Source organism: Pleurodeles waltl, chromosome 3_1, assembly GCF_031143425.1.
Source record: "Pleurodeles waltl isolate 20211129_DDA chromosome 3_1, aPleWal1.hap1.20221129, whole genome shotgun sequence".
NCBI lineage: Eukaryota > Metazoa > Chordata > Amphibia > Caudata > Salamandridae > Pleurodeles > Pleurodeles waltl.
The window spans coordinates 1,109,472,597-1,109,500,131 of NC_090440.1; the positions used below are offsets into that span (position 1 = coordinate 1,109,472,597).

Below are 27,535 nucleotides of genomic sequence, written 5' to 3' on the forward strand. Positions count from 1 at the left end.
AAGCCTATCATAATATACTCGGTGTAAAATGTTTAATTGGACCAGGTGCATCCGTGTTTTTATAGCCACTTCCCTAGTGTGTATTAGGGCTGCTTCCCAGTCAACGTCCTTCATGTCCTCCTCCTCATCCAGCCATTTCGCTCGCAGACCAGTCAGGGTATTAGGCATATTATTATTAACAGTTTTATATGTGTGAGAGATCGCACCTCTCCCCACTTCCTGAATCAGCAACCTCCCTTGCAGCGAGGCAAAGTGGGGGATACCCTGGCCTGGAAGACTTTCTGCCCTCAGTGGATGTTGCACCTGCATATATTAAAAAAAAATGATTTTCCTGCATTTCATACTCACTCTGAAGTGTGGAGAATGGCATGAAGGTCCTATTTTCTATCAATTCACCCACTTTAGAGATACCTAATAAATCCCAGGACTGAAACCCCTTCAGTTTCCTCAACTTGGGGACCCAGTGCCCCTTCCACATCGGTGTTTCCCTCGTGGGCCTGCCATACCATTCCATGGATCTCTTAGCCCTTCCCCAGGCTGCTATCACTACTCAAGTGACAGGCAGGAGGAGTTTGGTCCCCTGACCCCTAAATAGATAGTGTAGACAAGACCTCAAGTCCCATTGTCACCATTCCAGTTGAAATATGAAGTGGTGGTGGTTGGTCCCAAAGGCATACTGGTTGAAATATACAAAGGAATGGCTTCAAGGATATCCAAACATTTACTTGCTATGTACCAAGCGGTGCGTGAAGAGGGAGAACGCCCACTTGATCAAAGAATTGAAACTATTGTACTGCTTGCTCCCAGAGAAAAATAAACCTCCCACGGAATGCTCATCCTTCATTCCAATATCGCTTTGAATGTAGAAGCCAAGGTGCTGGCTAAGGTACCAGCACTTCCATTGCGGAATATCATCACTACAATTATACACCCCAACCACTCGGCCTTGATGCCACAGGGGGACACGTCTCAATCTGCGGCGATTATATGGTGTGTTGCCCATGACACAGGACAATCAGGTAGATCCGGCTGTAACTAGTTAGATGCACATATGGCATTCAACAGTTTAGAGTCGGACTACCTCTGTGCTTTCCTCTGGTGTCCAGGATTTGGCTGTGGTTTTTGTGACTGTGTCTGACTTCTATACACTAACCTGGTGGCGAGGGTCAGAGTTAACGGTGTGTTGTCCCGATGGTTTGGCTTGAGTAGGGGTACCCAGCAAGGATGCCCGCTCTCCCCCATGACATTAAACCTAGTGCTAGAACCAATGGCAGCCTAGATCCGGACTGATCAGCTTATTTGGGGAATAAGGGGCATGAGAGCTTGGGAGGAACACATATCTCTTTATGCGGATGACGTTCTGCTCTACCTGGGTAACCCAACCATGTCCATAGGTAAAGTGTTGCAGGTATTCTGTATATTCGGAAACCACTCAGGTTATTGCATACATTCGGATAGTTCCTGCTTGTTAATGCTTGCAGGGGGGATGCCATGCTTGCCAAGTGGGACAGCATTGGCAGTGGAACCAAATGGTTTTACTTATTTGGGTATCTATATTATTTGGGATACAATGGAATTCCTGAACAAGAACCTGTATGTCATACTGGACAGGCTACGTCGAGATGTAGCTCACTGGCGAACACTGCCACTTTTCCTGATGGGGAGAGCATCCCCATATAAAATGATGGCTCTGTGCCATTTGTTATACGTCTTGCAGAACACACAATTCCAAATACTGAGATCCTTCTTTCACATGGTAGAAGAGGAAGATCGACTTATCCTTTGGGACGGGGGACCCACTGAATAGCACTGACCAAGCTTCAAAAAGGGGTTTATGATAGAAGTCTGTCAATCCTGGATATTCTGAAATACTACTGGGCCTCCCAGTTGATAGTCATTAATCACTGGGTCTATAGCGATCCACAAGAACCAGCAGTCCGGGTGGACAGGGAGGAGATGGGTGCCAGGGACTATCCTGCCATGCTCTTTAGGACCAGATGGAAATGGGCCCGACTTTGCATACTCAAACAGTGGTTGAACCAGGGGGACGACCCTGATATTTTTAGGATGGGTAGGTAAAATGACAGAACAAAGGCCACTTTGTGATAGTGATCCCTTGTCAGAGGTGGGAGGACTTGAGGGATTAGCAAAATGGCAGCTCCTAGGTATAGAATGACTGGGAGATGTTTGGTAGAATGGGGGGGGGCAGCCCTTTGGGAGAACTGCAGGCCACATTTCAATTGGCTGACTCTGAGCACTACCACTGTCGACAGGTGATGAACGCCCTCGCTGCCCATCTTGCCTGGGGGTTGCAGGTAGCGGAAGCTTCTCCGCTTGAGGATCGGCTTCTAATGGATCCTATGCTAGAGAAACCCATCTCCCTAATGTATAAAAACATTATGAATAATGCCCCAAAAGTTCTGGGCCCCTGATCGCTAGGTGGGAGGCAAACTTGGGTGATTTTGATGATGAAGAATGGGGCGAAGTGCTACAAAGTCCAAGAGTTATAGCAATACAGGCTGGGTTTCACCCCATCCAACTCCACAATTTTCATAGATCCTACTATGCAACAACACTGCTATATGAGTTGGGGAGGGCGTCCTCAAGGGGCTGCATACAGAGAGGTGGGCAGGAAGGTACATTCATGCATATACTGTGGTTGTGTCCAATAATTCAGACTTATTCGTCCAATGTTACGGGGTGGATGGCGAGAGTGACAAGAGCAGGGATCCCGTTGGATGCTAAATGGCTTCTTACTGTGAAAGGTGAGTGGACGTGGCCAGAATACACCACATTAAGATTAGAGGTGGGGGTCAGGATGGCCAAAAGGACTATAGCACGTATGTGGGGAGCACCAATGCCTCCCGGGATTCATGATTGGCAGAAGAACATGGACTGGTGTCAAAATGAGTAAAAAGTGGTATATCAAGGGAGAGGGTGTGTTAAAAAATGGGAAAGGATTTGGGGCAAATGGCACTCCATCCAGGAAGATGATGACATATCAGACTGAGGATCTGTGTACTGAAGAGCAACAGATGATTAAGAAGTGGACATTGTGGAGTACAGTCCACTTTTATATTTCTAAAGGGTTAGCTCCGACAGAGGGGGTGTTGCAAACTGTTTCCATCGTCCTGTTGCTAAGCACTAACTGCTTGAGCCTGACATTGTCTGTGTTTGTTATGAAACTAAAAGTAATGAAAAGACGTTTAAAAAAAAATACATGCAGAATGGTCCAGGAGCTTGCCATCCAACAACAACATTTGTAAATCCTTGCCTATTGCCAAGAGGAAGCCATTAGACAGTCAGATGCAGACGTGCCTTTCTCACTCAGCTTTTTTGTCTCATGCTCTTCTTCAAGTCTTTGGCCTTACATATTGGGGACATGCTTGACAGCAGGTCGTCTCAGGTACTGGTCATTGCTGCTGGGTGATTCACTTGTTCTCCATCACCTGGCTGTGCCAAACCTTCCCTTTTCACTACATGTAAGTCACCCCTATGGTAGACCCAAGGCAGCCCCATGGGAAGGGGGCAGTGTATTTAAAAGGTAGTACACGTACTAGTGTGTTTTATATGTTCTGATAGTGAAATACTGTTAAATTTGTTTTTCACTACTGCAAGGCCAATATCTCCCATAGCGTAACATGGGGATTGCCTTGAAATATCTTTTAAGTGCAGTTTCCCTTTGGGAGCAGTGGAGATGTGGAGTGTAATTGTAATTGTAATTGTGATCGTATTTATATAGCGCTTACTACCCCTGACAAGGCGTCGAAGCGCTTTTCGATGAGTAGCACGCTACTCCGGTACCCAACAAGAATTAGTGATGGATTAGTATAATTTAAATAAGGAGTACAGTTTTAGTATTATTATGAGTTAATTTGAGTTGCGGATATGAGAGTTTGTTAGTTAGATTGACTGGAGTAATGGAGGGGTGGAGGAGGAAAGAAATCCAGAAGTGTTAATTGGGAGTTTATCCTTCATTTACTCAATCCAAAGGCTTGAGATGAATAAAAGGGGAGCGGAGGAGAAAGAGGATGTGGAAGGGTTAGGGATAGCATAGTAGTAGGGTGAGATGAATGCAGGAGAATTTAGTAGGGTTGTGTGGGAGGTCACAGAGGTAGAGTGAGGTTTGGTGAGTTAGATGTGGAGGTGGAGGGAAGAGCTTAGGCAGAGATATTTAGGAGATGAAAGTGGTCGAAGGGATTTGGGATGAGTCCGAGTGAGAATGGAGGATAGTTTGATAGAGACATGACATAAGAGTGATGAGTAGATAAGTGTGATAAAAAGAGAGCAGAAATTCATAGATATCTAGTATAACAACCCATGCAATGATCCACAAACATGCCAGGCACAGAAACAACATATACACATACATACACATATATATATATATTTATACACACACACACATGAATAGACACACATATGCACATACAATACATAATTAGAATCATGGGTAAAAAATACTTAGTCAGACAGGTTTAAAAGAGTGTGTGTGTATTTTATTGTTATTGGTTTAGTTTCTGTAAAATGAGCATCGTGGCCTACCCAACCGGAGTATTTTCTACGAGTATGTCAGTAAGCGTTACCTAGCATGTTTTATATGCCCCGTTTATATTGTACACTAAGGGTACGTGATGGGCCACGGGGTAAGCGTCTCCAGCAACCTTGTGTGCCTTTGGCAATGTGATTGTTACTAGTGCGTCTTTGTGGAGATGTCCTTGTGCTTCTGAGCATCAACAACGCACTACCGGAATCGGCAGTAAACGCATTGGGGTCGTTTTGGAAAGCTGTCCATCATCCTGGTAAAAGGCGGGAATTCCTTTACCTACTTCGAGGGTGGACGGGGCGTGGCTCAGCGGGCGGAGCTTACAGGTGCTTTATAAAGGGAGAACCTTCTACTCTGTGTCTCCAGCAGAGGAAGATAGAACCCGAGCGTCACAGTCAGATACAGATTACGCTCCAGTACATCATCAGTTCACCTCCAGGAAGGATTCTAGATCTTTTCTGCTATGGGATCTCTGAGCGTACAGCCTTGCTTTATCTTTGCCAAGCCCAAGAGTTAGGGTGGCTTGTCCTTTCCAGAGGCTGAGCTTCAACTGCGGCACCTGCTACGTTTATATTTCTAAGTGCTTCCTGTTGAGGTTTAGTTTCTGTAAAATGAGCATCGTGGTCTACCCAACCGGAGTATTTTCTGCGAGTATGTCAGTAATCGTTACCTATAATGTTTTATACGCCCTGTTTATATTGTACACTAGAGGTACGTGATGGGCCACGGGGTAAACGTCTCCAGCAACCTTGTGTGCCTTTGGCAATGTTATTGTTACTAGTGCGTCTTTGTGGAGATGTCCTCGTGCTTCTGAGCATCAACAACGCACCACCGGAGTCGGCGGTAAACGCATTGGGGTCGTTTTGGAAAGCTGTCCATCATCCTGGTAAAAGGCGGGAATTCCTTTACCTACTTCGAGGGTGGACGGGGCGTGGCTCAGCGGGCGGAGCTTACAGGTGCTTTATAAAGGGAGAACCTTCTACTCTGTGTCTCCAGGAGAGGAAGATAGAAACCGCGCGTCACAGTCAGATACAGATTACGCTCCAGTACATCATTAGTTCACCTCCAGGAAGGATTCTAGATCTTTTTCTGCTATGGGATCTCTGAGCGCACAGCCTTGCTTTATCTTTGCCAAGCCCAAGAGTTAGGGTGGCTTGTCCTTTCCAGAAGCTGAGCTTCAACTGCGGCACCTGCTACGATTATATTTGTAAGTGTTTCCTTTGAGGTTTAGTTTCTGTAAAATGAGCATCGTGGCCTACCCAACCGGAGTATTTTCTACGAGTATGTAAGTAAGCGTAACCTAGCATGTTTTTATACGCCCCGTTTATATTGTACACTAAGGGTACTTGATGGGCCACGGGGTAAACGTCTCCAGCAACCTTGTGTGCTTTTGGCAATGTGATTGTTACTAGTGCGTCTTTGTGGAGATGTCCTCGTGCTTCTGAGCATCAACAACGCACCACCGGAAATCGGCGGTAAACGCAGTGGGGTCGTTTTGGAAAGCTGTCCATCATCGTGGTAAAAGGCAGGAATTCCTTTACCTACTTCGAGGGTGGACGGGGCGTGGCTCAGCGGGCGGAGCTTACAGGTGCTTTATAAAGGGAGAACCTTCTACTCTGTGTCTCCAGCAGAGGAAGATAGAACCCACGCGTCACAGTCAGATACAGATTACGCTCCAGTGCATCATCAGTTCACCTCCAGGAAAGATTCTAGTTCTTTTCTGCTATGGGATCTCTGAGCGCACAGCCGTGCTTTATCTGTGCCAAGCCCAAGAGTTAGGGTGGCTTGTCCTTTCCAGAAGCTGAGCTTCAACTGCGGCACCTGCTACGATTATATTGTACACTAGGGGTTCGTGATGGGCCACGGGGTAAACGTCTCCAGCAACCTTGTGTGTCTTTGGCAATGTTATTGTTACTAGTGCGTCTTTGTGGAGATGTCCTCGTGCTTCTGCGCATCAACAACGCACCACGTGAATCGGCGGTAAACGCAGAACTCAGAATTTAAAAAGACATCTTTTTGTGAAGTTAGTTTTTAGATTCTAAGTTTGAAAATGCCACTTTTAGAAAGTGGGCATTTTTCTGATTCACCATTCAGTGCTGCTGACTGGGTATGGAATATTCATCTGGGTCAGACTGACAGTTGGGCCGTTTGTGAATTCACTCTAGACAGTCACACAAAGGGAGCTGAGGTGTGTCCTGCATATCCTGATTGCTCTTCCCGGGCTAGAGTGGTGGGAGGAGCTGACACCTGCACCTGAATAGGGATGTGCCTTTCCTCACACAAAGCAGTCTCCAACCCCCTAGAGTGTGTATGGGGCCAGGACAGGGCGAGACATGGCCTTGTGCACCACAAAGACTTTCCTTTGAAGTTTGATGCTTCAAAGGCAGAAATTAGTATAAGTATTTGTATACTGATCCTACAACTTCAGAACACTTCTGGACTGAGGACATTCTGCCAGGAAAAAGAACTGGATGCTGTAGGAGGAACTGCCACTCTGCCTGTTGCTATTCTGCATTGGCCTGCTACTTGCTGCTTCTGTCCTGGGAGTGAAAGGACTGCACTTAGCTTTCTACATCCTGCTTTCCAAGGTTCTCCAATGCTTCCTGTTGTGAAACCACAGGGACATCAAAGTCTTCATCTGCCAATGCCTCGGCTCTTCTGCTGAGAGTCCTGACTTGCTAAGCGGTGCCAAAACCAGTCCCTGGGCCCTTAGAAGTGGAAGCTGGTAACCTGAGTGAAAATACATGCTCAAAGGCTGTTGCGGCTGAAAAATCGATGCAGCACCTGCACCACGGCTGCAAAATCGATGCAGTGCCTGTATTGCAGCTGCAAAATCAATGCATCGCCTGTTTCAGCACGGGTCCATCGTTGCTGAGCATCTGGATTTTCCACACATCATCCCTGGGTGTCATTTTCTTCATCCATATTGCTCTGCAGACAGGAATCGGCCCATCAGTAATCCGGCGGGAAAAGAATCCACACATTGCCAGCCGGGCGAGAAAAGAATCAACACATCGCCAGTCTGGTGGGAAAAGAATCCACACATTGCCTGTCCAGTGTGAAAATAATCGACACACCGCTTGCTTTTCTGACGCATCAACTCCTTTGCGGCCCGCATCATCTTTGTTTTTGACACATCCAAGGTATTGTGTGCTATAAGGGTACAGCCACTGATTTTTCAGAATGAAGACTCCTTTAAATCTTTAAAAAGTGATATGTTTGCTTGTGTATGTTGGGTTTTTGTCATTTTGGTCTTGTTTTACTCAGATAGATATTGGCTATTTTTCTAAACTGGTGTATTACTGTGTGTGTGTACAAATTCTTTACACATTGGCTGTTAAAAATAAGCCTGACTGCTTCTGCCAAGCTACCAAGGGGGTGAGCAGGGGTTACCATAGGTATGTGACTACCTTACCCTGACCAGAATGAGGGTCCCTACTTGGACAGGGTGTAGACTGACTGCAAACTAGAGACCCCATTTCTAACATTGGTGATCAGCGGTGAGGATAGGACCTGTATTGGTACTTCGCAAACAGTGATTGGTGTACACTACTGTCTGATTGCAGACCATTATGCAACCACATACTGTTCTTTTCCCTTTCTGGATTTCTCTTGCCTTTTCTCAATTTGGGGAGCCACCAGCAATTGCTGCAAATGTAGAGTTTCAGCACAAGAAGTTGGAAACATACTCAATGTCTCTGCTCAGAACATTTTGTAAGAAACTCCAGTGTCCAATTAAATGCCTCAATAAAAGGAAGAGTTGCAAAAGGTGCTGCGAGCCTGGTTGGCAGCAAAGAAGGCAGGTGTGCCCACAGCGGAGGAGAATGTTGTTGTGGTGTAAGAGGAGGACAACCTGCAGGATGTAGTGGATAACCAGGATCTGTCTAGGAAGGAGGTGCTCTCCAAGGCAAGGAGCAGTGTTTCATCTAGAGGTCTGACCCCAGAGGAGCTGAAGGACAAACAAGCAGAGAGAAGGCATCAGATGGAGATAGAAAAACTTGAGCTGCAGCAAGAGAGGGAATTTCAGAAAGGGAAGCAGAAAAATAGAAACTTGTCATAGAAGAGAGGAAATTGCTTTTAGCTCAGGAGCTGAGCTTGAAGGAGCTTGATCTAGGGAGCAGGCCCAGTACAGATGGTGGCAGCATTTCATTAGTGCAGTCTGAGAGAAGGGTGCACCTTCTCAAGAATCTAGGGAAAGAGTATACTAAGGAGGATGACATCCACAGGTGGTTTCAGGGCAATGAGGCAGCACTTCACATGCACAGGATTGTTGAGAGATATTGGGGTGCAGGCTTGTTGAACTACTTGTCATGATCTGCATGACGCTTCTCACCTTTGGCTGAAGGGTTTGAAAGAGCACCCGGTCTTCTGCTGGTTCTGGATAGACCTAGATAAGGGTGACCCTTTCTAGTAACCACGATGCTGCTTGACAGGAAAACGCCACAACAGACCGCACCCTCTAGGAGGAGTCCCAGAGGGAAAAAAAAAAAATGGGAAAAAACTCAAAAACAGGAACTCCTGAAAAAGAGGAAAAAACATGAACGAAAACTGGAAACAAGAGGAAAAATTCACAATCAGAGGAACACGAACTGGAAAACAAACGACGAACAGGAGCGAAGATCACCACCAAGAGGAAGTGTTTGCAACACAAGGCAGATCAGGACTGAGTGACTTATATACTGGAAGACAGGAAGTGACAACACAGGGAAAAGAAACAACACCATCTTGGATTGGGAAAAGGCCCATAGAAGAGAATGGAAAAAAAGTACCAGTATAAGAGAAAAAGGGCATGCTGGGAAAAAGGAACAGAAAAAGACAACATGGAACCCTGCAAGAAGACAGCATAGAGACCAGAAAGAAGAAAAAGACAAGAGCACAGAAAAACATAAGAAAAGAAGAAAAAGAAAAAGGAAGGAGTCCAACACCGACAGAAAATAACAAATATTACAAGGACAGGTAAGGACGAAGCGACCGGTAGCATAAAAAATGCTTTCTGGCACGCGTCGCAAGAGCTGGGCAAAAACGCGGAGGACGGCACTCTTATAATCAGAGGCGTGGTCCGACAGCGGTTGTACACAGAGACGCTGCGGTTAAGTGCGGCATCACAGTAGGTCCCCTCCCTGAGGCTCCAGGCTTGTCAGGGTAACGGGAATAAAAGAAGAGAACCAACTGGAGGTCATGAACAGAGGAGGCATCCTCCCAAGAGCAGTTACTGAGAGGAGAACCCTTCCAGTGGATCAAAAACTTCAGTTTGTTCTGAGAATATCAAGAATCACAAATTTCCTGTACTTCATTTCAGGATGGCCATCCACTGAAAGAGGAGAAAGTCATTGAAAATGTCAGTTGTACGGATCAGAAACAAAAGGTTTTAAGTGGGATTCATGAAAAATAGGATGAACTCTCCAGGTATGAAGCAACCTTAGTCGAACAACGACAGGATTCAATACTTGCTGGATCCGAAAGGGTCCATAAAAACGAGGTTTGAATTTTTTTAGGGAAAACCAAGAGGGCAGGAATCTGGAGGAAAGCCACACCCTCTGTCCTACTTGATAAGAGGATGCCTTCTGACGTTGGCGATCCGCCTTTCATTTCATTGCTTGTTTGGAGGCTAAAAGAGTGGTATGGATTAGGCCTTGGATTTGGCAGATTAGCCGTGCAAAAGAAGTGACTGCAGGAACAAGCAAAATCCTACTAGGAATAATGGACATGCCCCTAGGATGGAATCCATAGGTGCAATAAAAAGATGTTGTGCCGGTTGCACTATGAACTGTATAGTTATAGGAGAATTCAGCAAGGGCAAGAAAATCTGACCAATTACTTTGAGAGGCATTACAGTAACATCTCAGGTATTGTTGGAGTTCCTGATTCACACGATCAGTCTGACCATTGGTTTGTGGATGAAAACCAGAGGACAAGGACACATCAATGTTTATTAAGGCACAAAAAGCTCTCCAAAATCATGACACATATTGTGGCTCTCTATCTGAAATGACTTCTTGCGGGAGACCATGGAGACGGAAAATGTCCTGCATGAATATGCAACTCATTTCAGGGGCTGTTGGTAATTTCTTTAGGGCTGTAAAATGCGCCATCTTGATGAAGGAATCAACAGTTACTATAATTACATGGTTACCAGAAGAAGACAGTAGGGAACAAATGAAATCTGTGGAAAAGGAAACCCAAGGAGCTAAGGGAACGGGTAAAGACATCAATAAACCTGTTGGTTTTGTTCTGGGTATCTTGGTTTGGGTGCATACAGGGGAAGCTGAGACATAGATTTCCATATCGTTCTTAAGGGAAGGCCACCAAAAAGATCTTTGAACATTTCGTGGGTCTTCTTGATTCCTCGATGCCCAGCCACCGGAGAATCATGACACATTTGTAATGCCTCAGTCTGCACTTTTTTAGTAGGTAAGAAAAGGGTTTTTTGATGATAGAAATAGTCTTTTTCTTTTCGTACAAGAGGTGTCACTTTATTCTACTCTTCAAGTGGAAGGAACTAGTACTCCGATTTGACACGATCCAGAAAAGATTGAGTAACCCCTATGATTCTACTGGACTCAATGATCTGTGGAGAGGAGGTATTGGCGATGTCAGTGTATCGACGGGATAATGCATCTGCCATGAGATTCTGGGACCCAGGTATATAAGTTAACACAAAATCATATTGGCTAAAAAAGAAAGCCCATCTTGCTTGCCGACTACTACAGCACTAGAAGCTTCGAAGACATTGTAAATTGCGGTGGTCAGTCCTGGCTTCAAAAGGCTCTCTAGTGCCCATCAAAAAATGTCTCCATTCTTTAAATGCTACTTTGAGAGCAAGTTATTCCCATTCCAGTACTGAGTAATTGCGTTCTGCTTCTGATGAAATGTGAGAGAGTTAGAAGATAGGGTGTTTTAATCCATCATCGTCTTGATTTTGAAGTAGAACCGCTCCTATGGCTCTTTCAGACACATCAGTCTCTACTATACATTTTTTAGTAGTAACAGGATGTCGCAAAATAGGTGCTTGGGTAAAGGACTTCTTTAGCTCCTGAAAGGCCCGCTCAGCACCTTCGCTCCAGAAAAAACCCTTCTTCAGATTTTCTTTTTTAATAGTCTGGGTGATGAAACTTTGTTGGTGGGCAAAATCCTGAATGAATTGTCAGTAGAAGTTCGAAAGCCGAAGAAAACATTGAGTTTCCTTTATAGAAGAGGGAGAAGGCCAGTCAAGGTTGGCTCTTACTTTGTCTGGGTCCATGGATATTTCTGCTTGATTAATACTGAACCCCAAAAACTTAACTTCCGCCTTGTGGAATTCACACTTCTCTGGTTTGCGATATAATTGGTTCTTTTTGAGTCTTTCCAAAACCTGAAGTACATGTTCAGCATGGTGCTCAGGATTACGGGAGTATATCAATATGTCATCCAGATAGATTACTACATTATGGTTTAACAAGTCAGAAAACACAGAATCCATGAATCGTTGGAAAACAGAAGGTGCATTGGTTAATCCAAAAGGCATAACACAATATTCATAGTGTCCGAATGGAGTAGGGAAGGCTGTTTTCCATTCATTTCCTTCCTTGATTCACAAAAGATGATAGGCACCTCTTAAATACAATTTAGTGAACATCTTGGCTCCTTGTATGGCGTCAAGTATATCCCGAATTAAAGGTAAGGGATAATGATCTTTGATTGTTTTTTTATTGAGTCTGCGAAAGTCAACACATGGACGCATATCTTTTGTCTTCTTGGGAATGAAGAAAAGAGGAGCCCCAGCAGGAGATGAAGAAGGAGTAATTAACCCATTCTTTAAGTTGTCATTCAGGTATTCTTTGAATACCTTCTTTTCTTGATCTGTCAAAAAATACATTAGATGAAATGGAACTATCTCGTTCGGAACTAGAGAAATAGCACAGTCGTAGATTCGATGAGGAGGTAAGATGCGATGACTAGGTTTCTGAAAGATGTCAAAATATTCCTGGTAACAATCTGGTACTCCTTGAGTCATATTTATAGCGTTATCGGAATTCTGAGAGGACTGATAGAATCTTTTGGGAAACCATTATGAGTTGGTAGAGTAGCAATATTGCTGACAAAACTGAGATGTTAAGGATATTGTTCTCATTTCCCAATTGATATAGGGGTTGTGCCGGGTTTACCAAGGTATTCCTAAAATTATTGTGTATTTAGGCAATGATATAAGATCAAAAGCAACATGTTCTTGATGCCTTCCAAAATTCAAACAAAGTTTAGGAGTAGAGGCAACCACAGGCCCAGAGGTTATAGGGGAACCATCTACCGTGTGTACTTGCTCCGGGGTTGCCTTAGGAATACGTGGAATCCCCTTATTCTTAGCCCAGGTGTGGTCTAAATAGATACTGCTAACTCCACAGTGTACAAGAGCAGAGAGTTGTTCTTCCTGACCTTGTGAACATAGTAATGTGACCGAAAGGATAAACAAGGTGGACATACTTTCTCTGGAAGAACATATTGATGGTACCTCAGCTCCTCCCGTCTCCTTCCTCCTTACAGGGGATGGGATTTGGTGTTTGCTGAAGGTCTGGAAGGACGAACAGGGCAACAACGAATCAGATGGCCAGCCTTGCCACAGTAAAGGCAAAGACCCTTTCATCTTCTATCCTCCTTTTCAGACTCAGATAATGGACCACGGACGAGATCAATCTGCATGGGTTCTTTGATAGAGGATGGAGAAGCTTCAGAATAGACTTCATCAGTTCGCCGACTGATGGTACGGTTAACTCCAGGCTGATATGGTACTCGCATTCTTCTTCTTTCCATCTTTCCCTCTCGTAATCTATATTCAATAGAATATAGATAGTTCATCGCTTGGTCCATTCATTCTTTCAAGGAACGGGTTAGAGTAGAATGTACTAACTCATTCTTGATTTCTTCACGCAGTCCTTGGCGGAACAAAGTTACAAAGGTGCGTTCCACCTAGGTGGTTTTGGCTGCTAACTGTTTAAAGTGGGTTATATACTTCAAAACGTCCTGATTACCCTGCTGTATATCACATAAAGCCTCCTCTGCCACTGCTTCTAACCCAGGGCTTTCAAACATCTGCTTGAAAAGTTTCAAGAAGACAGGATAAATATTCAGGACGGGATCTTCTGCGGAAACCAAGGGAGTTGCCCAGACTAATGCAGGGCCAGACAAGACACTGATCAGATAACCCACTTTAGCCTTATCAGAAGAACATTTTAGCAGACGGAAAGCAAAGAAGACCATTAGGGCATCCAGAAACTCCTTTATCTTCTGAGGATCCCGCAGATACTGGTGGCACATCCATTGATCGGGAGGACAAAACTTGTCTTAGTGCAGTATTTTCAGTCCACGGGTGCTGTAACTCTTGATCTTGTTGTTGGACGGTCTGCAGCATGGCTTGTGCATTTTCTACTACGTCTCCCTGTGGTCCTTCCATGGTCTCACAACGCGGATTCTTTGGGCGTTGCAATCTGTAACGGTCTGCACGATGCTTCTCACCTTTGGCTGAAGGGTTTGAAAGAGTTCCGGTCTTCTGCTGGTTCTGGATAGACCAAGATAGGGGTGACCCTTTCTAGTAGTCACGATGCTGCTTAACAAAAAACCACCAAAGATGACCAAACCCTCCAGAAGGAGTCCCAGAGGAAAAAAACCCCAAAAGTGGGAAAAACCTCAAAAGCAGGAGCTCTTGAAAAAGAGGAAAAAACAGGAATGAAAACTGGAAAAAAGAGGAAGAATTCACAGTCAGAGGAACAGGAACTGGAAAACAAACGATGAACAGGAGCAAAGACCACCACCAAGAGGAAGTGTTTGCAACACAAGGCAGATCAGGACTGAGTGACTTATATACTGGAAGACAGGAAGTGACAACACAGGAAAAAGAAACAACACCATCTTGGATTGGGAAAAGGCCCATAGATGAGAATGGGGAAAAAAGTATAAGTATAAGAGAAAAAGGGCATGCTGGGAAAAAGGAACAGAAAAAGACAACATGGTACCCTGCAGGAAGAAAGCCTGGAGACCAGAAAGAAGAAAAAGACAAGAGCACAGCAACACAGAAAAACAGAAGAAAAGAAGAAAAAGAAAAAGGAAGGAGTCCACCACCGATAGAAAATAAAAAAATATTACAAGGACAGCTATGGACGACACGACCAGGAGCATAAAAGATGCTTCCTGACACGTGTTGCAAGAGCTGGGCAAAAACATGGAGGACGGCGCTCTGATAATCAGAGGCACGGTCTGACTGCGGTTGTACACAGAGATGCCGTGGTTAAGCACAGTGTCACACTACTTCACAGCAGAGGGGAGGGACATCTTGTTGGCACAAGGGGTAGGTAGTGAGCTCACCTATACCAGGATGAAGGATGCCCCATCACTAGGTATGGCCCTGAAACCAGAGATGTACAAGAGAAAGTTCAGGGAGAGTAGGAACCTGTCTTGAGTGTGAGGATTCATTCTGCAGAGCACTGGATGGTTGAGTGAAGGGCAGTGAGGTGACAGGTTTGCAGGGCTATACAATTTGTTTGTATGCAAGCACTTGTCTAGTTTGTATTTCCAGAGCTGTGCCAGCACTTGATTGACACCAGGCTTACTGACCCCAAGAAGCTAGCTCAGAAGGTGGACCGCTGGATGAGTACCAGGATTCACAAGAAGTTGTATGTGGGAGACTCAGCCAAGGGTGGGCAGAGTCCCCAACAGAAGAAGGAGGTGTGGACAGGATAAAAGTAAGGCGTACTTTAAAGGGCTCCAAACTACTACTCAAGGTAAGGATTCCCAACCCCATGTTGAAGATAAGAAGAGTTGGTTTTCTTCAAGAAAGCCTGTGGGAAAGGGATCCCTCAAGTGCTTTGCCTGTAATCAGGAAGGACTTTTCAGCGGGAGTCCCAAGTTTCCTAAGTGGACACAGCCCCCCAACCGGTGGGCAGCCAGTTGGGGTGGCCAGTGTAGCACTTGGGGAGGAGTAGGCCCCAGTTAGTGGTGGGGAGCTAGCTCAGATAGCCCCAGTCTCCCTGGGAGATGGTGAAGTGGTCCAGAGAACCCTCATGCCTGACAATACTGAAAAGTATAGGCAGTAGCTGACCATCAATAGGAGGCAGTGGAGGCTCTGGGAGACACTGGAGCCAGTATGACAAGGGTCCACTGTCTTCTGGTGTCTCAAGAGCTGGTATCCCTAATGTGGTCCACCAGGTTGTAGCAGTAGACAACAGTGAGCATCAAAGCTTAATCGCTCAGGTTCCTTTTGAATTGGGGGGCGGTCTCAGGTTCCTTGAAGGTAGCTGTGAGTCTATCTATGCCTGTCGACTGTCTGCCAGGGAATGACCTGGAGCATACCTCCTGGAAGGAGCTCAGGTCGCATTTGTAAATGTTGGGATTGCCAGACTGGGCGTGTATGACCACAGGTTCATGGCCACCAGAGAGGGTGATTGGAAGGACATGGAGCCTGAAACAGTGGCCCAGGTGCCTGCCAGGAGAAGGTGGGCCAAGGGGCAAGGGAAACCCGCTCCTGAGATTTCCACGGTCCAGGAGAAGTTTGAATCTGAGGGGGATGTCCTGGTACCTACAGGGGAAGAAGTGGCTGAATTGGGGGACCATCCTGAGCTGATCAATTGGCAGCAGGAAGGAGGCCCAACCAGGGTGGAGTTCTGAACAGCGTAGAAATCATGCCCCACCCTTGCGGGCCTTAGGAAACTGGCTGAGCCCCAGGCAGCTGGTGACACCTCTGGATCTCACCTGATTTACTGGGAGAATGATCTTCTGTATGGTGAGCCTAAAGTTGCTGAGCCTGGGACAGCCTGTGTGCTGGTGGTACCCCAGTGTTTCAGAGCATTCCTACTGGGTCTGGCTCATAGTGTGCCATTGGCAGGTCATTTGGGGCAGGACAAGACCTTTGACAAGTTTGTCACACACTTTTATTGGGTCCAAATGAGGAAGGCCTCAGATGTGCTCTACAGGACCTGTCAGACCTGCCAGGCAAGTGGCAAATCTGGGAAGAGGTGCAAGGCTCCTCTTCAACCCTTTCCTGTTGTGAGCACCCCTTTTCAGTGGGTTGGAATAGGCATTGTGGGGCCTCTGGAGCCCAAGACAGCCATGGGCAACAGGTTTATCCTGGTCTTGGTGGACCATACCACACTGTACCGAGAAGCTATCCCTCTGAGGACAGTGACTGCGCCGACAGTGGGATCTTTACCCATGTGGGTTTCCCCAAGGAGGTGGTATCTGACCAGGGTACCAATTTCATGTTGCTGTACATGAAGTCCATGTGGAAGGCGTGTGATGTAACATACAAGATCACCACATCTTACCACTCCCAAAGCAGTGGGTTGGTTGAGAGATTCAACCGAGGGATGTTTTGTTACCATGCCTGTTTGCTTACAGGGAGGTTCCCAAAAAGGGGATTGGTTCCAGCCCTTTTGAACTTCGGTGTGGGCACCCTGTGAGAGGGCCTCTCAGTTTGGTGAAGGAAGGCTGGGAGCAAGCTCCCAAGAAGCCGCCTCAGGATGTATTCAGTTACATGCTGCCCTTCAGGAACCAAACAGCCCACTTCCGTAAATTAGCTGAAGAGAATCAGCCTAGCCAGAAGGTGTGGGTGATGACTCCGGTAAAGCTCCTTGTACTCCAAGACCGGAGGTCTGGATCATTTGATGTGTGATGTGAAGCAGCGCAAGAGTGATGTCACCTACCTGGTGGACATGCAGACTCATAAGAACCCTTTCAGGGTCCTGCATGTGACTGCTTCAAGCCGCACTTTGAGAGTTCCAAGTTGGCCATGTTCTTGGTCATGGTTGATGGGGTGGAAGATGAGAGTGAACCTCTCCCCGACCTTTTATCTGCCAAAGATCAGGATGGTTCAGTGGAGGGTGTGAACTTCTATCCTACATTGACCCTAGAACAGCAGAAGGACTGTCACCAGTTGCTGGGACAGTTTGCCTCTCTGTTTTCACTTACCTCTGAGGTCACCTATTGGTGCACCCATGACATTGATGCTGGGGGCAGTCTACCGATCGAGCACAAGTCTTACAGGGTGACTGACAGAGTGAGGAACAGCATCAAGAAGGAGGTCTCCAAGATACTGGAGCTAGGGGTGATTGAGCACTCTAACAGCCCTTGGTCCAGTCCTGTGGTTTTGGTCCCCAAGGCTGCCCCACCTGGTGTCACAACTGAACTCAGGTTCTGTGTTGACTACCGGGGGCTGAATGCTGTCAACAAGATGTATGCGCACGCCATCCCCGAGCTGATGAGCTCGTTGACTTGATGAGAGCTGCCAAGTTCCTCAGCATGTTTGATCTGATGTCTGGGTCCTGGCAGATTGCCTTAACTGAGGGAGCCAAAGGGAGGTCTGTGTTCTCAACACCAGAGGAGCGCTACCAATTCCGGGTAGTGCTTTTTGGGTGGAAGAATGCCCCTGCCACCCTCCAGAGGCTGGTCAACCAGATCCTGGCTGGTTTGGAGGGCTTCGGTGTCGCCTACTTGGATGACATTGCTGTCTTCCGCTCTAGCTGGGAAGACCACTTGTATCACCTCCAGGAATTGTTGAGGGCCCTGCAGAGTGCAGGCCTCACCATCAAGGCCAGTAAGCACCAGATAGGGCTGGGGTCTGTGGTGTACTTGGGACACCAGGTAGGGAGTGGCAAGGTGGAACCCCTTCAAGCCAAAATTTACACCATTTTTGTTTGGGCAAGACCCAGACTGAGGTGAGGGCTTTTTTAGACTCTTCGGTTATTACAGGAGATTCGTCAAGGGATATGGCACCATTGTTGCCCCCTTGTCAGAGATGACTTCCAAGAAGCAGCTACGTCAGGTATCTGGACCGAAGCGCGCCAGACTGCTTTTGACATCCTGAAGGTGGCCATGTACACAGCACCCGTGCTCAAGTCTCCTGACTTTTCCCATGCATTTGTGGTACAGACAGATGCTTCAAAGCATGGTGTGGGAGCCGTGCTCTCACAGCGAAACAAAGAGGGCCTATATCAACCTGTAGCCTTCATCAGTATGAGGTTACTTCCCTGGGAACAGAGGTGGAGCACTGTTAGACCTGGCATCCCTGGCACGGTCTCCCCTAACTATTTGCCTCTGCTTCCCAGGTTGTTGCTAATTGCTGGACTCTGTTTTTACTGTTTTTGTTACTTTGCACACTTTACCACTGCTGACCAGTGCTAAAGTGCAAGTTCTCCCTATGTGAAATTGTATGTGTAATTGGCTTTTCCATGATTGGCATATTTCATTTACTAGTAAGTCTCTAATAAAGTGCAGTAGAGGTGCCTAGGGCCTGTAAATCAAATGCTACTAGTGGGCCTGCAGCACTGATTGTGCCACCCAGATGAGTAGCCCTGTAAACATGGCCCAGACCTGCGACTTCAGTGTCTGTGTGTGCAGTTTTAAACTGCCAATTCGACTTGGCAAGTGTACCCACTTGCCAAGCCTAAACCTTCCCTTTTTATACATGTAAGGCACCCCTACGGTATGCCCTAGGTAACCCCATGGGCAGGGAACAATATATGGTAATGCTGGGACATGTACTGATGTGTTTTACATGCCCTAAGTGAAATACTGCCAAATTTGATTTTCACTAATGCACAGCCTATCTCTCTCATAGGTTAACATGGGGTTGGGCTTGAATAGTCTTAAAGTGCAGTTTCCCTTTGAGAGCAGATGGAGATTTGGAGTTTGTGGTCTCTGAACTTACAATTTAAAAATACATCTTTTAGTGAAGTTGTTTTTTAGATTGTTAGTTTGCAATGCCACTTTTAGAAAGTAGGCATTTTCTTGCTTTAACCATTCTGTGACTGCCTGTTTGTGGATTCCCTGTCTGGGTCAGACTGACAGTTGGGCTGTTTGTGAATCTTCTCTAGACAGTGACACAAAGGGAGCTGGGGTGTAGCCTGCATATCCTGATGAGCCATCTGGGCTAGAGTGGAGGGAGGAGTGGTCACTTACACCTGAATGGGTTTTGCCTGCCCTCACACAATACAGTCTCCAAACCCCTGGTGTATGTCTGGGGCCTACTTCAAAGGCAGGAAGGGGTATAAGTAGTGGGTCCAAAGCCCCCGACTTTAGATTTCTTCAAGATTTGCTTCTGGAAACAAGACGAACCTCTTCCAAGGAGAAAAGCTGAGGAGAAGTGCTGCCCCTGCCTGTGACTGTGCTTTGTTAGGCTGTCCTGCAGTTGCTGTTTCCGCCTCTGAAAGCGGACATATATTGGACTTTGTGGTAAATTCCTGCTTGAGAAGAATCTCCAAGGGCTTCTGCTGAGCTTGCCCCCTATTCTGAAGTCTCAGGGCTATCAATGACTTCCTCTGCCAGCACCTGGACTCTCTGCTGAGAATCCTGCCCTGCCAAATGGTGCCTAATCCAGTACCTGTGCTCTTGAAAGGAGAAGCTAGTGGAAAAGCCAAGAAAAACCAAGTAAACCGACTTCACACGACTCCGGACTGATGCCACTGCTGAATCCCTGGTGCCGCCTACAACCAAAGCCATGGTCCTCACTGGAGTGTGACAACCCTGTAGGCCTGTGATGTTGCAGCCTCTCTGAAGTCTGCGACTCCGTGGAAGTCGCAGCATCACGTCATGACTGCCGGATCTCAACTCTGCCTGAAGTACGTGGATCCAACGTTTCGCACCATCACCGTCTCACCTTCACAGCTCCGCAGCAAGGACCTGATGCTTCTTCGTGACGCCTCAGCTCCTTCGCTCCTCAGCACCGGAACTGATGCCGCCTCGGATCCAGTGCTGCCACGATCCCTGACTCCGTGCACTAGCTTGTTTCCTCATTTTCACAAGGTACTGTACCTGGGGGTCTGTGTGACTCTGTGACTGGCGCCATTGGCGTTGGATTGTTGGGAACAACTCTGTCACAATGGCGTGATATCACCTAATCAAATCATTTGTGTTTCTTAGCGCTATTTTTGTGTTTAATCTTGCAAAATTCATAACTTTGCTTGTGTATGTTAGAGTTTTGTCATTTTGGCATGGTATTCCTCGGATAAATATTGGCTGTTTTTCTAACCTGGTGCTGAGTCATTTTGTAGTTTTTTCACTGTATTACTGTGTGTGTTGGTAAAAATACTTTAAATGTTGCTTCTGGGTTAAGCCTTTATCCTCGTGCCAAGCTACCAAGGGTGGTGTGCGGGGGTTAACTGGGTGTGTTTCTCCTTTGTCCTGACCAGAGTCAGGGTCCTTGCTTGGACAGGGGGCAACCTGACTGCCAACCAGAGACCACGTTTCTAACATTGGTGATCAGCAGTGAGGATTGAACTTGTATTTGTACTTGACATACAGTGAATAAGTGTACACTACTATTTTCAGTGCAGACCATTACGTGACCACATACCACTTGTTTTGTGATTTTTCTTTTTTATCTTTTTTGACTTCAACTGCTTAAAAGTTTGATTTTTTAACTTCTCATTGGGAACTCCTTGTTCTGCCTTGGAACTTTGCAGTTGTGACTTACCATCTTGTCTCAATCTAGAGATGCACCAGCTGGAGCTGTTTTTGAGTTGTAGTAGCCGGAGAGTTATACAGTTGCTCAACTGAAACAGTTCAGTAAGGATCTTGCCTGTCCCATTGGGAGCTCCACCAGGAACAAGGAGCTGCAAAAGGCACTAAGGGCCTGGGTGACAGCCAAGGAGGTTGGGGGCACACAGAGGAGGAGACTGAGGGTGAGGAGGTACAAAACAGCCATAAGGGTGTAGTAGAGGTACCTCTACTGCCTGAGGGGAGGATCACCAGGTTGGGTAGCAGTGTGTTCTCTAAGGGTCTAACTCCTGAAGAGTTGCAGGACAGACAGGCAGAAACAGTGCACCTGTTCGAATTAGAGAATCTTAAAACAGAGAGGGAGATGTAAAAGAGGAGGATGGCCATTGAGGAGAAGATACAGCTGGCCCATGAGCTTAGTTTCAGAGAACTAGATCAGAGGAGACAGTCTAGTAGAGATGGTGGCAGCAGTACCACAGTGCAGCCTGAGAGGAGGGTGCACATTTCCAAAGAACTAGTTAAGGATTACAAGAGGGAGGATGACATATACTTGTGGTTTAAGGTGTATGAGTCTGCACTCCACATGAACATGGTCCCTTAAGCACATTGGGAGGCGGGTCTGTGGAAGCACTTCGCGTTAGAAGGGAGGAACACCTTTACATCCTTAGGGACTCACCTACATTATCATGAAGGACACCCTACTCACAGGTATGGTATCACCCCTGAGCAATACAATGACAGGTTTAGGTCCTACAGAAAGAAAGAATCCCAAACTTGGCTAGAATGTGGTGACTCTTTCTGCAGGTCACTGGATGGTTGGGTGAAGGGCAGTAAGGTAACACCATATGAGGGGCTTTACAACTTGATTAATTGGGAGCACCTGTACAGTCTTTGTTTTCCAGAGCTGCACCAGCACCGGAATTGACAGCAAGCTTACTGACCCCAGGAAGCTTGTGTAGGAAGCGGACTGTTGGGAGAGAAGACAGAGTCAAAAAGGTATGGGGAGGCCATACCAAGGGTGGACATGGTCCCTCTCAGAAGAAGTGGGGGGCAAGGGTAAACAGGGGGAGTTCTCTAACAGGCCGCAACCTAGTTCCCAGGGTAAGGATTCCCAGCCCCCATTGAAAGGAAGCCATGATTTTCTAAAGGGAAACCTGCAGAGGGGGGGTCCCCGCAAGTGTTATGCATATGACCAGGTGAGTCATGTGAGGGTGGGATCCGAAATGTCACAAGTGGTCACCGGCACCCACTGGTGCTCAGTCATAGGGTTTGGCCAGTGTAGCGCTTGGGGAGGAGTTGGTTCCAGGTGGGTGATTACCCTTGTCTCACTAGGGGACAGAGAGATGGTCCAGAAAACCCTTGTGCTTGAGAACACTAAGAAGTACAGGCAGTGGGTTTTTCAATGGACAGAGGGTGGAGGCTCTGAGACACACACCTTGTGTCTGAAGAGCAGATAGATCCCCATGTACTTCACCAAGTAGTTGCGGTAGACAACTAGGACTGCCTGTGCAGAGTGGCACAGGTTCCCTTTGTTTGAGGCGGGGGTCCCAGGTGCCTTGCGAGTAGCTGTGAGTCCAACCATGCCTGTAGATTGTCTGCTTGGCAATCACCTGGAGGATTCTCCTTGCTGAAGTCCGTGACTCCGTGGAAGTCACCACACCACCTTGTGACCGCCAGATATAGACTCTGCTGAAAGTATGTGGATTCAATGCTTCACACCAATGTCGCCTTACCTCCACCACTCCGTAGCAAGGACCCGACGCCTCTTCATGGCACCTCTGATCTTTCGCTTCGCAGTACCGTAACTGAAGCCGCCTTGGCTCCAGCAACTCTGCCATCCCTGCACCGGCTTGTTTCCTCATTTTCACAAGGTACTGTACCTGGGGGTCCGTGTGACTCCGTGACTGGCGCCATTGGCATTGGATTGTTGGGAACAACTCTGTCACAATGCCGTGATATCACCTAATCAAAGCATTTGTGTTTCTAAGCTCTATCTTTGTGTCTAACCTTGCAAAATTCATAACTTTGCTTGTGTATGTCAGATTGTTGTCGTTTTGGTCTTGTTTTGCTCAGATAAATATTGGCTATTCTTCTAACCTGGTGTTGAGTCATTTTGTAGTGTTTTCACTGTATTGCTATGTAGGTTGGTACAAATACTTTACTCATTGCTTCTAGGTTAAGCCTTTGTGCTAAGCTACCAGGAGGGTTAGCGGAGTTTAACCGGGTGTGTTTCTCTTTTGCCCTGGCTAGAGTGAGGGTCCTTGCTTGGACAGGGGGCTACCTGACTGCCAACCAAAGACAACGTTTCCAACAGCACAGTTGAAAGGGAGGCTTTTGTGTGTGGTCCGGGCACTGATGAAGCTGAGACAATACTTGTTTGGGTCTCACTTCCCGGTTTAGACAGACCACAGGCTGGTGCAGATGAGGGGTGAGAATCCTAAACTGTTGAGGTGGTCCATCTCCCTACAGGGAATGGACTTTAAGGTGGAACATTGCCCTGGCACAGAACATGCCAATTCTGATGGTCTGCTCAGGTTCTTCCACCTTAGTGATGAGAACTCCCATGAGGATGGGTAGTTTCCCCACTTTCACCTGAGGAGGTGGGAGGTTTTGGCAGCATTTCTCAGGAATCAGTCACACTTTAGTTAGGGATTGCACTTTTAATATTTATTTTTCTCAAGGTATCTCAACATAAACATCAGATGAAGATTAATGCTTGTTTTTTATTTCTTCTTTCTTCTAGTTTCCAAGAAGGAGGTCCGTTTGCTGTTCCCTGTTTAGAAGCACAGTAAGTAGTAATGAGTATTTGGTTCTCAATCTTAGTTAAATACCATCACTAGAAGCACCATGAGTGTGCACTGAAAGCTCAAATAGGTGGACGGGGTGGGAGAAAAGTTGGTTTTCTCATTTAGGTCTGGGAGGCAACACAAAAATATAAGGAAATGGATCCAGTGTTCCAATAGGGTAGTGAGGCTTCTCCCCAGCCCTTCCCTGGCATGCAAAACAGAGCAGCCCCCTTCCACCTCGTGATTTTTTTCTCTGTGTTAGAACTACTGGGGTGGACAGATAGCTGCAAGAATCCTTCCCAATCCCAACACCCAGCCACATAACTCTCGGAGCCACACTCCTCCTGAAGCATGACAGGAAGATGCTGCTCCACGGCAAACGGCCTCCTGAGTCATCACCTGGTCTGCTTTGGGTTACTTCCCTTCAGTCGTCTCCTGCTCTGGGTCACAGTGAAGGGGGCTGTTCCCACCGTCGTCTTCAGCTCCAGTTACCCCTTGAAGATGTCAGAGCATCTGTTCCTCTTCCGGTTGCTCAGCGCTGCTCTTCTCTGGCTCTGCCTCCGGTTACCATCGCAAATACTCTGTCTCCAAGTCTGACCCCTTTTTAATTCCTGAAGCCAGGGTCAGCTACCCGGACGTTATCCTCTAGCCACTCCTTCGCTGCAGAATGTAAACTTCTCTTACAGGGATGGCATTCATCCTGCAGGGGAGAAAAGGGACATATTGAGTTCTCGTTCTCCCAGCGTTTGGGTAAAAAGGATAATGTGAGAGAGATTCAGCATTGCCCTGCTCCTTGCCGTTCTGATGCAGAACGTTAAAACTAAAAGGCTGCAATGCCGAAAACCAATGAAATATTCTATAGTTCTGCCCTTTGTTCCTTTGTAGCCAGGTTAAGGAAGCATCGTCCGTAGAGAGAAGAAAATGTCTCCCTTCCAGGTAATACCACAGTTTCTCCACAGTTAACTTCAGGACAAGGTAATCCTTCTCAATAGTGGAGTACTTCTGTTCCCAAGAGAACAACTTACACCTAATGAATACAATGGGATGTTCGCCTCCTTTCTCATCCTTCTATACAGCCCCTAATCCTACATGTGAATCGTCCGTATGCACTATGAATGGTTTGTCAAAGCTGGGGGACAACAGAACATGTTTCATAGTGAGAGCTTTCTTTAGATTGCAAAAGGCCTCTCTTACCATTGTTAAGGGATGGTCAAAAACATGTGGTCAAACTGACTTTTTCAGGAGGTCTGTTAAGGGGGCCAATATCTCATGATACCATGGTTTAAAATGGCGATAATATCCAATCAATCATAGGAATGCTCGCATGGCCTTCTTATTAGTACGGAAGGGAATGACAGGATTGCCTTAACTTTTTAGTTTTGTTGTTCTACGCCTCCATCCCCTAGCAAATAACCTAAGTATTTGTCCTTAGTGTATGCAAATCTGGACTTCTTGGCATTGATATGTAGATGGGCATTGTGTAGCTCAGCAAGAATTAGAGAGAGGTTGTGTAAGTGATCATTCCAGGTTTTGCTGAACACTACTATATCGTCTAAATTGGCCGAGGAGTATGCCTGATGATTATGCAGTACAGTATTCATTAGTCTTTGAAAGGTTGCGGGAGTACCGTGAAGGTCAAAGGAAAGGATGGTAAATTGGTATAGACAGCTGGAGTGGCAAAGCATTTTTTTCTTGGTCCTGAGGGCTCCATGGCACCTGCCAATACTCTTTGGTTAGATCAATGGTGGTTATGAACTTAGCTTCACCTAGTTTCTTGATTAGCTCATCCACCCTCGGCAAAGGGTACACATCCATTTTATAGACCTTTTTGATGGCTCAAAAGTCAAAACAGATCTCATACTGCCATCAGGTTTTGGAATGAGAACGATGGGAGAACACCAGTTACTGATAAATGGTACTATAACCCCCATTCATAACATGTTGTCAATTTCTGTTTGGAGAGGCTTACAACGAGGTTCAGGGATTCTATAGGGTTTTTGTTTGATAATCACTCCATCTTGGGTTGGGGTTGTATGTTCGGGTAGGTGGGTTTTTCCAGGAAGTTCAGAAAATATTTTTGAGAAGACCTTAAGGGTTTCGATTAGGCATGTTCTCATGTTGGGGGTCAAGTTTTCATTGATGTGGGTTTCCCCAAGAGTTTTGGAGAAAGGTAATCTACACACCTTTTTAGGGGGCAGCCCTCACCATTTTTGCAAAAGGTTGATATGGTAAATTTGTTTTTGTTTTTTGAGACAGTTGCAAATGGTAGACCACCTTCCCGGCCTGTCTGACTATTTTAAAAGGATCTTGCCACTTGCTTTTGAGTTTGTAAGTGAATGAAGGTAATAGTACCAGGACCCATTCCCCTACCTCATTGGTCCTCCACTTATTTCCTTTGCTATATATAACTTTATGTTTTTGTTGACTTTTCTCTAAATTCTCCTGGGCCAATACCTGTAGTATCCCCAGGCAGGACTTTAACAGGGTGGCATTTTGTAGAAGGGACTCTGCATTTTTGCCATCATTTTTCTCCTATACCTCTTTTGTGGTTTCCAAAATGGTGTATGGCTGTCATCTGAAGAGTAACTCAAAGGACAAGAACCCCAGACTGCTTTGTTTTTGACTCCGTGGAACAAATAGGGCCAAGGGAAGCAACTGATCCCAGTTGTTCCCATCCTCAGACAATTGTTTTTTAGGGTTAACTTCAGGGAGCTGTTATATCTTTCCGACAGACCATCTGTTTTTGGATGATAAATTGATGTCCTCAATTTTTTTTATTCCCGATTGCCAACAAACCTGCTTCATTAGGTTGGAGACAAAAGGGGTAACCTGGTCAGTAAGTATGTTCCCGGGAACCCCATTCGGGAGAATATTTCCAATTGATGTTGGGCTATGGTGTTTGTATTAACAGTCCTTAAGGGAATGACTTCTGGGTATCTGGTCACACGATCAACCAAGACTAATACATGTTGATACCCACGGAGTGTACCAGGAAGGGGTCCAATCAAATCCATTTCAATACTTTTAAAGGGTTTCCTTATTATGGGCATGAGTTGTAACGGCACCACTGGTGGTCGGTATGAGTTCTTCTGGCAAATCTGACAATTGTGTTTGATGTCAGCATAAACACCAGGCCAGCAGATGCATTTTAAGATAGAATCACTAGTCTTTTCTATCCCTATGTGTCCAGCCAGCAAGTTTAAATGAGCAAAAAACTAAGGGGGTGATTCTAACCCTGGCGGTCAGTGATAAAACGGCGGCCAACCCGCCAACAGGCCGGCGGTCCAAAAAATGGAATTCTGACCCTGGCGGGAACCGCCAACACAGCCCGCCACATTAACGCTCCGACCGCCACGGCGGGACCGACAAACAGCGCGGCGGTCACCGCCAACAGCCAGGCGGCAGACAATGTTCCGCCCACACTATCATGACCGGCCAATCCGCCACCTTTTCCGGGGCGGGAGCACCGCTGATAAAAACACGGCGGAAACAGACTATGAACGGGAAAACGCGCACCTCTACGCACTCCACGAGGAAGGAGGACAGCATTGAACCCGAATTAAACATCCTACCTGCTCTCGTCTACCTGCTGATCTACCACGAGTACGAATGCCGGCGCAGACGACAACGGTGAGTACTGCACCTACGACACAGGGGAGGGGGGAGGACGAAAGGTCACGTGCACACACATACGCGATACACCCACCCCCCCAAACCATGTACACACCAATGCAGAGCAACAAGTCAC

General features: G+C 46.5%; 1 long non-coding RNA gene across 1 annotated transcript in view; it reads left to right on the forward strand.

Annotated features, from left to right (window-relative positions):
- Positions 1-27,535, forward strand: part of LOC138284994 (uncharacterized) — a 58,185-nt gene that overhangs the window by 3,686 nt on the left and 26,964 nt on the right. Inside the window, exon 2 of the long non-coding RNA XR_011201490.1 lies at positions 23,745-23,789. This is a non-coding gene — a long non-coding RNA (uncharacterized lncRNA). The remainder of the gene's footprint in view (positions 1-23,744; positions 23,790-27,535) is intronic.